Source organism: Argiope bruennichi, chromosome 11 (assembly GCF_947563725.1).
Source record: "Argiope bruennichi chromosome 11, qqArgBrue1.1, whole genome shotgun sequence".
In the NCBI taxonomy this organism is placed as follows: Eukaryota; Metazoa; Arthropoda; class Arachnida; order Araneae; family Araneidae; genus Argiope; species Argiope bruennichi.
Genome location: NC_079161.1, coordinates 92,635,917 through 92,647,303, shown reverse-complemented (window position 1 = coordinate 92,647,303; position 11,387 = coordinate 92,635,917). Strand labels below are relative to the sequence as shown.

General features: G+C 27.3%; 1 long non-coding RNA gene across 1 annotated transcript; it reads right to left on the bottom strand.

Moving 5' to 3' along the window:
• Positions 1-4,495: 4,495 nt before the first annotated feature.
• On the bottom strand, positions 4,496-7,084 carry LOC129957433 (uncharacterized). The gene is made up of 3 exons (XR_008782764.1): positions 6,574-7,084; positions 6,385-6,476; positions 4,496-4,609 (listed from the first exon to the last, which is right to left on the bottom strand). It is a non-coding gene; the product is annotated as an uncharacterized LOC129957433 (long non-coding RNA).
• Positions 7,085-11,387: the final 4,303 nt, after the last annotated feature.

Sequence of the window (11,387 nt, the reverse complement as noted above, 5' to 3'; positions counted from 1 at the left end):
AAATTTCTAATATTTCAAATTGTAAAAATTTGGTTCCAATAAATCCATATATTGCAATTTATGATAATAAAGAACCTAAAGTGCTAAATGTACCTTAAACTCTGTGAATTATCTGCTTCAATTTAATAATAATCCACCAAATACTCATTAGAATCTCCTGCATCATTTTTCAAAATGTTTTTAATTCTTCTCACAAAAATAGTCTTAAGTAAATAAGTTTAGTTTTGTTTTAAAAACATATACTGACGCCAGCTGGGCAACTGATAAAATGATTGCAAACCCATCAAAGATACATTATATTTTTAGATGTTCCTGTTACCCAGCACTTCGAAACAAATCTGTACAACTATTGGCATTGACAACAGGAGCTTAAATTATTCAGCTCAAATATATGAGCCGTTTATTTTGAAAGTGGGGCAAGTCCATTTTTGAAAAAAATGGAGATAATAGCAGGTATCGATAAAACTTATTATGGTCTTTTTATGAGTAAAAAATTTATAGTAAAAAAGTATTTATATTCTAGTATTTTGGAGATGGAAGTTTTAACTCTTAACAGTATTGAAAATCTATTTATTTTGAAAGTGGTGCAAGTCCATCTTAGATTGAAATTATATTTGACCGAATATATTACGGCAAAATTTAGCCCCGGTTGCTCTATGGTGATGGAAATGTAACCGTTTGACATCATGTCTGAAATCTAGGGTGTTTCTATTTATCTATTTTTGATATTGAAAATCGGTGGTTGTACAGTATTTTATAAATAATAAAAAGTATATCTTAATTTTGTGCGTCGATAATAATGTTTACTTCCATCACCGATTATTCAGTTCCAGTGACAACGAAATAAATATCATTGATCACAAATTTTTATTGTCAGGACATTCATTTCTACCGAACGATCGTGATTTTGGAGTGGAACTATCCAGTAACTATTCAATCCAGAAACCAGTTCCTTGTATATTCCCCAGGATTACTATAAAGTAATACGAAATTGTCGAAAACATAATAAATTTTTACTACATGAAATGAAACATGGAAATTTATTTTCAACCCAACCATTGGAAAAAGCGGTTTTAAAAAGAAAGAAAAATGCCGATGGAGAAACCTTGAATTGATTAACTATATGCTGGATCAGATTTACAAGGGATGCATCATACAAAATGTTCAACAAAACTTCGATAGAACAAGATTTTGAATTTAAAATTATCGACTTCTCAACACAGCGAGGAATTTAAATAATTCCAAGTCATTTCAGAAATATAAAATTATATTTTATGTCAAAAAAAAAAAAAAAGGAGATTTATTACATCTGAAAAATACAAGGATAAGATGGATTTATTACCATATATACCTCCCGATCATCATGAATTTTTTTAAATGTTAAATCTTGAATAAAATTCAAATTGATTATACCTACGTATAAACTGAAATATATAATTTCATTGAAATTCTTAATAAAACTGAATTGTTTGTTGTTATGTTATATTTTCTACTAGAATATTCTTGGTTTTGTTTCCCTTTTTATCAAATGAATAAATATTTATAAAAATTTGAATAGTATTTTGTTTCTCTAAAAAAAAAAAAAAAGCTGATACAACTGAAATATTATTTCCCAATTAAATGAATGATTGCAATAATTCTTTAATTTGGAAAGTGAGGCAAGTTCATTTAATTATAATGGAACTCTTATTTTTTTAGTCAGCACTGTAATTATAAACCTACATTATCTTCTACCACAAAATACAAAAAATATATCTATTAATACTTACCAATATTTTTTAATTTATTGAAACGCAAACCTTTAAATATCTCGCAATAACAAAAAATGGACTTGCCCTATTTTCAAAATAAACGGCTCATATTCTACCTGTGACGTTGGTATAAAATACATTATTGTTATTTAAAAATAAATGTTTGATGGAACATTGTCAGTGTTTCATTTTCTATCTGATTTTGCTGCAGTTGAAGCTTTAGATTTGGTTGATCACAGATGTGTATCACATATTTCTTCACTAAGTAGTAAAAGTGCTCAAGTGTTATAAATTAAATTTCTGGTTTTTAATGGATTAAGTTGTGTGTTTATTCGCCATTGCCAAAAACTCTATTGAACATGAAAATGGAATATATTACTTTATCAGAAGCTATGAAAGAAATTATTTGTTAAATAGAAGGTAAAACTGTAGTTTAGTGTGCACTTGCTGCACCAAGGATGCAAAGTCGCCAATGAAGATGCCGGACAAAATAAGTAAATACTTCTGCAAAGCAGTTACGGTTACCACTTTCTGCATTAATAAAGCTATGATTTTTACTAATTATTGTTTTATGTGAGATTTTTTTTTTTAACTTTAGGGATCACTATCGCTGCTTATCTTAATAATTTTGAAATAAAAATGTTTTTCAAATCGGCTGCGCCGGTCTCTTGTGTAAAGAGTAAAATTTAGAGCATGCCGATGCCTTAGGCATCTAAAGAAGGCACCGGGCAGAATTTTTAAACTTTAAAACGACTTATCAAGGAAACCGTCAGATCAGAAAAAGAATTACGAAAAGTACAAGGAATTCCATTGCAGACGATTTTTTAAATTAATAATTCAGGCGATTTCTAAAGTATTATTATTGTAAGTATTGTAAAAGAATAAATATTTTCAGTTCGTATTCACATTAAAAATAACATTACAATGTCTTATTAGCAATAAAAAACATTTAGTTATAATACAAAGTTAAAATCTTTAATTGATATTTAATTACTTTTAATTTGACATTGAGCATAAAATAATTGTAGTTCATGTGCAACTCAAATACTGTAAAAAGTAGTAAACAAAACAGCATTAGGGTTGCTATAAGATCGTTTCGTTGGGTTACCATATTGGCGACAAACTCGGGGGCACACTAAACTACACTTTAACCAAATAGAATAATAAATTGCTGTTTATTTTTAAAATTGCTTATTATTAAATCGAAAAAAAAAAAAAAATGAGAATCTAAGTGCTGTACGTTATTCTAAAGATTTGACAGAAAACCTACAGATAAAAAAAAAGTTTTAATATGCTTATTGAATTCAATTTATCGTCAGTTGCAAGGAAGAAAAATGTGCTGCTATTATGGCAAATGTTTCGTCATATGATAAATTGAAATTTGACAGTAATAAAATATTGTGCAATGCAAATGAATAAAATCATATATTATGCCATTAAAAAATGGAGGCCCTTTGTTATCTTTCATGAGGTCTTTTTCATGACTTAAATCATTTTATGTTTCAATTCAAGTTAGACGCAATGTTTCTTTGCTAAACATTGAATTGTTGAGTTATTTTAAGTAAATTTTATGGTTTTGATGGCATCATTTATAAGAATTAGCAATGATTTCAAGACCAGTCAGGTTTAACCACATGTTTTTAACTGCTGTATTTAATCAATGTGTTAATTTTTAATTAGAGAAGGATGCATGGAAATAGTTTTATTGTTATTTTTAATGTTTTTCCTTGCTTTTAGTTGAAATACACTGTTTTTATGACAGATGTAATCATTATTTTTCAGCAAGTGACCCACCAGTTGATCACACTTCACAATACACCTTTTTGTGTTTGATCCAATAAGAAAGTCACATTTATCCAGAAAATCTTAGAAAACAAGCAAAAATTAACCTGAAAAGATTTAATAGAACTTCAAATTCAAAGTTAAGAAAATATTCTAAATGATATTTAAACTTATATGGCTTCATCTCAGATCTAATTGAGACCTTTATATTATAATTATATTATAGCATATGGAGGGATGGGTAACCTTTCTCATTTTTGAAAGCAGAAAATGTATGGTTGTTCCAAAAATTTTAATGCATTAGCAATTAATTTACATATTTTTTAAAAATCTTACTTCTATCAGATTTATTTGCAGATGAAGTGGGTACCATCTGCATTCTAAACCTTATCTTGTTTTAAAGTTTTGAAATATTTCAATTAAAAATCTTTTATTTTTTTAAATTTTTCATTCTAATTCATTTTCATTTTAATTCATTTTGGTGCAGAATGACAATAATATATAACAATTTTGGAGATGTCTGTCAAAAGTTTTTTTTTTTTTTTTTTTTTTTTGTAATTTTAACTTTAATTTATTTTACTACAAGAGTCATAATTTGTACAAGAGTGAAGCAGTGATCAAATGACATCTATTTACATTGCAATCTAAGAGCAAAAAGGCAAAAAGTTTTTTTTTTTTTTTCTTTTCCCTGCAGTGATTTACTATGAGTTTTTGATTGGGATTTCTTTGTCATGTGCCAGCTTAGGCAAGGGAATCTTAGGTATCTTTGAAAAATATGTGTGAATGCTAGGGATTTTTATCCCTTTATTCCTGGTGAGAGGAACTATGGAATCAGTAGTTATATTAAATACATATTAGAATTAATTAAATATAAAAGTGAGAATTGGATCAGGAAATAAGAGAGCATTTTAGAATAAAATTAACAAGGACTAATTTAAGATAATATAAAATTCATATAAAAATTCTTTTTTCAATGAACAGAAACTTTATTTTTTATAGGTACATATCTTTTGTGATTACATATAAATTCCTTAAATTCATTCATTTATATTGCTTCTTTCAATCCTTTTTTGTTGCTGCAATAAAAAAAAAAGAACAATTAATGCAATTTGTGTGTTGTGTATGTATATATATATATATATATATATATATATATATATATATATATATATATATATATATATATAGAGAGAGAGAGAGAGAGAGAGAGAGAGAGAGAGAGAAAGAGTGAAAGAATTAAATCAAAGACATTATATATTTAATAATAATATAATTTAAAAATTCCAATAATGGAATAATTGCTTTTATAGTAAATGCTTACTAAGACATAAATCATTTGTTGTAGTCTCCGAAAAACATGCATATTTGTCAAGAAAAAAAATGGGGAACCTCTAAAACTGAAGTATTTATTTCAACATATTCATGAAGGTGGATTTAATGAAAATGACTCTAGAGGACAGATTTTTTCAAATTGTTGTGCTGATTAACCAAAATAATTAACTGTTAACTTGAAAGAAATTTTCTTCCGCTCTTTTCTATATATTGATTTCGAAAATGGCACTACTAATGTGACCTCAAAATCTCTCATATATTTCTAACATTTTTTTTTTTTTTTTTTTTTTTTGACTCATTCAAAGAGCACATTCTTATTGTACAAAATAATAACAGTTATACAAATTTAAAAAAAAAAAAAAACCATAAAAGAAGGCAAATAGTAACAAAATAACATTTTTACATAACAGCAAAGATAATTTTTAGCTCAAAGTCTGAAATGCTGGAACCTAAAAAATTAGGTGCATATCTTTAATAATTTTCGAAAAATGTAACTGTCCATTTGATTGGTAATGCTCAATTTTGAGGTCAATATAATAATTTTATTTATTATTTATCAATCTATTTTTTGAGAAGCTGTATATTTAATGACCTCTATAAAATCGTATTGATAAAATATTAGTTCTATTTTCAGATCGAATGATTTTCATTATAAAGTGAACATTCCTTTCTCCTCCATGAGTATAAATAATGCACTCTCAGATCAAAAATATCTGCAAATCCAATTTCAAAAAACGTTGATAATGACTGACATATTTTATAATCAGTTTTGTTCCCTGCACAATTCATTTTCATTAAAATAGAACATATATTCAAAAATATACAGGATATAAAAAAAAATCTGGTACCTATTTTAACATTTGCTTGCAATTTGCAAAATTTTCACAAAACTTGCAAGACAATTAACAAGATGCTAATATGGCATCATAAACAAACTGAGATATATATTCAAAGAATACAAATATCCCATTTTAATAATTTTAAAGTTACTAGAGTTCTATTATCGAGGGCAACTGTTCAAATAAAATGTACTTGGGTGCAATAAAAAGAGATATTTGGCCTGATGTCATAAAAAAAAACATAGTTGATAGTTTGCTTCAAAGAAAAACTGATTATTCTGAAGCAATGTAGAATATACATTGCTTTTCATTTGCAATGCATTTTAATTTCTTAAAATGCACATTTTCCTATTGTATTTGAATTCTATGAAATATCTTAATACTCTATTTTATATAACCACATTGTTTGTTTGTTTAATACAAGATCATATTATAATATATTACAATAAATACCTAATACAGGGCTCAATCTATTTTTGGCAGTATTTTTAAAATAATTAAATGAAGCATTTTTGTTTCAATTAAAAGATCTCTATACTTAAATTTATTAAAATATGAAATATTGCTTACATTCTGAAGAACTATTCAAACAATATTCCTGATAAACCATCTTTTGAAATTCGTAATTTGTTCATTTTATTACATTAAAAATATTAAGTTAATATTCTGAATCAAATTACTTGTTTTTGATGGTCCTCAGTACTCGCCTGATGTACCAGCCATAAAAAATTAACTGCTCTTTTTCATGAAACTTTTCCTTAGTCGCCTCACCCTGCAAAAAAAAGAGAAATAAAACTGTGAATACATAATGTTACAAACTAGATGAGTTATGCTAGTCAATTTTTACAATTTTTTATAAAATTACTTACTTGTGTTTGGCGGTCTGCATTAATTTGCCTAATGAGCCCATCACTATCCATCGAGTGTAATTCTTAGTTGCCTCACCCTGCAGGAAGGAGGGATTAAACTTTGAATATATTTGCAAATACATACTTATATAAATAAATAAACTAGCGGAAAGTAAAATCCCAACATCAAGACCAAGTTGTGTTAAACAAATTAAATTCAGTTGTTGTGATTGCACATTTGAAGAATGTCTTCTATTCAAATGTTGCACTAGATGAATGATTCTAGGTAACAACACTAAGAACATGCAAAGCAAGTTTGCTTTAAATGTGCAATAAATTATTTTTAACCGCCATATTATATCTTTTAAATTTTCTCTCACCTTGTAGTAATTTCAAAACCGAAAACTTGGTTTTGACTTTGGAGGGGAAAATTTTCACATGAAAAGTTGACCCCCCCACCCCAAGATTACACAATTCGAGGGAGGGGGATAAGTGAAATTGATTGATTAGCAAATAACATTATTTAAAAAAATTCTACTGAACCTGGTTTAATTTCCATGAAAATCTTCATCTTCTGAAGAAGTGCACATGTAGGCATATAGTCCGAAAAATAACTATAAAATTGATACATTATTTATTTTAATTTAAAATAACTAGGGAATATAATATAATGACATTCATTACAAAGGTTAGCAGTTCTTATAAGAAGAAATTTTTTTTTTTTTTTAAAAAAACCTCTTTAATAAAAAAGCCCCGTAATTCCTTTGTTCTGCTCTTTGCAATATCATCTGTTTTTTGAACATTGATACGTAGAAGAATTATTTTGACCCAAAATTGTCAGACACTTTCCTCTTATCTTTTTGCCTATTTGTATAAAAATAAAATATAGTCAAAGTATATGGCTATTTTATCATGCAAATACATCCTATTTAAAACAAAAACGAAACCTTTTTTTATTTAAAAAGGAAATTAAACTTAGCCTCCTTCAGGGGTGTTTGTGGGACCCCAAAAAATCCCCTGAAACTTTTACGGACTTACTACCGACATTTTGGAGTTTCGAGAAGGGGGGGGGGAGAAATGAAAAATTACAATTATGAAGTATTGAATGACCTAATTATAAAAGTTCAATGAATTACTTTTTTTGAAAAATTAAGACCTTTGAACATCTGGTCGAACGAAGTCTCACCCTTTTTTTTCTGCCGCGCCTACTTGCCGAAAAGAATCCAGAAGAGAATGTCCGAGAACCGGGGGAATGAGTCATAACTCGCAATAAGGAAAGAACAAAAAAGAAGTTTTTTCCCCCTTTTCACGCATTATCACTGTCTTTGGAGAAAGAAAGGAAAAGTTTTCACCACACACACTGACCTTGCGTTTTCTGCCTTCAAAGCAAACAAAATTACCCAGATCAAAATAAATAATTCATTATTATTCCTACTTCCTTTTGAACGACGATCCCCGGAATTTCCGGGTATCGAAGTTCAAAATCCCCGGAATTCCGGGGTTTCCCCGGAGCACAAACACCCCTGCTCCTTTTTCCATATCTTTTTGGTATTCTTTGCTCCCCCCCCCCCTTCCATCAATTTTTTTATTATTATTTTTGAAAATCTTATTAAAAAGATATTTAAACATCCAACTTTGAAAAATCATAATTTTGTCTATCATTTTTAAAAAACACTTATCATTCATCATTCAAAATAAAATGAATGAATGAATAACAAATTTCAAGACAATATATTCATATTACAAAAAAAATTGCATTTTATGTAAGGATTTGCTATTTTTTTTCAAAAAGACTTTCTAGAGCATTCAGAATTTACATTTTGTTTTGGTTCTCTATAATGATCAATTTCCAAAATTTCATCAATATTCAACAAATTAAAAAAATAATTTTTTCTATAAATAAGAACATTTGCCAGAAGACCTCTGAATCTATGCTGCTCACATTCGTATGCCGTCATAGTCATAACATTAAAAGAATCTGAAATGCTATAACATGCAGAGAATCAATTTGACTCTAAACTTACGGTGAAAAAAAATGAGACAAATTGTTTCATTGATTTTTGCTGTTCTAATCCCTTTTGTTTAATGTCCCATGAATGTATAGGAAATAAAATGTATTCCTATACTTAGGAAATGTGCATATTTCGAGAATTTCTAAATAAATGAGAATGAATCAGATTAAAAAAGACCCTATGCAGGTGCTGATTGGTAAACAAACAAAATACATTAAAAAAAAAAAAAAACTAAAAATCATATTTTATGCTATTACTAAAATTTAAATCTAGCTTTTAGTTAATTAGTTAGCTATAATTTCACTAAAGTGAGCACTTCCCAATGCCATTTCTCATTGAGATGTTTAGCAGAACTTTAGTAGTTATGCAACTACTGTGTATTTTTTAAAGTGTATTAGATTTGTTCTCCCAACTATTGGGTTGAGCAGTTAGTTGTAAACAGCATGCATTGCAAAAAACTTTCTTTATATATTTTTACTCAAACTTTCAAAGAAGGAATAGCAGTGGACCTAACAAATTCTGGGTATCCAAAGCCCAGTGGGATTCATCAAATTATTTAGCAAAAGATTATTTTGTATGCTTATGAAAAATTTATTGTGTATGCTTTCGGCAAAACAAACCACAACTAAATTCCTAAATAGAATATAAATTGTGAGCAAAAAATGATGTGCGAGAAGACAGAAATTAAGAATTATAATAATAATAAAGCTTTAAGAAAAAAAATTCATTTAAGTAATTTATTAACATTTTGAATTTAGGTGTTAAATAAGAAATTTTTAGCAAGTGTAAAATTTAAAAAATTAGACTAGTAATCTGGTGTAGCAAAATAAATAAAAATTATTATTTACCTGACCTATCAGAAGCCCTTCTCTCTTCTTGTCTAAAAAAAAAAAAAAAAAAAAAAAAAGCATGAAATGTTTTACAATCAAAAGAGTTCTGCAGAAAAATCAATAATAGAACTAAGCTGAACCTTTAGTTCAGAAATAATAGTATATATGATATCTAGTGCTTTCAAATTGTTGTCCCAAAGAAGTGCCAAATAATGTCAGAGATGGAAATTTAGATTAACATACTTTCTGATAAAGAAAATTTACAAGAAAGATCCATGAAAGATAAATTAATTTACAAAAATAATTTTGCAATGCGTTATTGGGTACTGGTATTTAACCATCAAGTGATAAATACTTAAAACACATATATAAGTTGAATAGACTATTTTTAATGACAGTTTGTGTAGACAATAGATATTCTTGATTCATCAAAGACATATGCAGACACAGACATATTTGCTGGTCTTATATTTTTACTTCTGAGATTGACTTTTATAATATGCTGCTGCATTTGAAATTATTTTTTTCCTCTATCACTAACTATTAAGGTATTTAGTAATTTCTACAATCTTATTTAGAACCTTGAACTCATATATATATTTCCAATTCGTATTAAAAAAAAAATACTGTAATTAACAATAAACTTTGCAAAAAAATATTACAAAAAAGTATTCCCAGAGATTTTTTTCATCTATTAACTGTTTACTAAAGATAAAATAATTCTAAAGTTTAATTGAACTAAGGATCAGGAAATACACCCTCAATTTTATAAAGTAAATTCTGAAAAAAAAAAATGTACCATTACATCCAAAGTTTGATTCAAAGAAAAATAATTATTATTAAACATCGCTGAATATAAATTTTAAATTTTTATTTGTTAAAACAATCTTGTTTTTTCCTTCCAATTTGTATTTTAATTCTATGAAATCTGTTAATACTATATTTCATGTAATCTCATAATGTATTTTTAAGAAATTATATACAGAACCATGTTATTAAATAGGCAACAACTAGAGAGCTCTATATATTTTTTGAAGTACTTTAAAAATAATTTAATGCAGTATTTTCGTTTAAATTTCGCAGAACTACTCGAACAGCATTCCAAATAAATCAACTCTTTTAAGCTCCATTTTGCTCATTTTACCATATTAATAGTATTAATTTAAAGTTACAATGTAAATACAATTGAATAATAATATTGCCAGTTTTTACAATTCTGAAAACAATCACTTACTTGTTTCTGATGGCCCTCAGTAATCAGCCTCGTGTACTAGCCATCAAAAATTAACTGCTATAAACATGAAATTCTTCCTTTGTCGCCTCACCCTGCAAAAAAAGATATATAACTGTGAATATATATATACTAGCAGAAAATAAAATGCTAATATCGTCTCAGTTTTAATAGACAAATGAAATTCAGGTGCTAAGTTTGCACATCTGAGGGATGATCTTTATTTAAATGAACTAGAAGAATAAGAATAACTCTAGGCGCACCTCAAAGCAAATTTGCTTTAAATATGCAATGGAAACAGCGAGTGTTATTTATTTACTGTTGTTAACTAGATTTGACAATAAATGTTCTTAAGAAAATGAATTTGTCTTTTTTTTCTTCTGCCAACTGAGTTTAAATGAGGTAATATAATAAGGTTAGGGAAAGATAAAACTTCTTTATAAAATATTGCAGAAAGCTTTGACTGGAATGTGTAATTTAAAAATGATTTTTGCAGAAGTGAGATATACCAAGAGATAAAAAAGAAGTAATCCAAAAATCAACACAAAATAATGCTCAAAGGAAAAACATATAAAAAATATAGTTAATGTACTGAATAGTTTATACACAGAAAAATATTTCAAAACTAAAGCCCAACTAGGATACATATTCATTTCAAAATATATAGAAAAGTCAAAATTCAATACCGTGTGATTTCGCTAAAGGCATTTTAAGAAGCGTATTGCTCAGGACAATTTTAAATGTATATAGGACAACAAATAT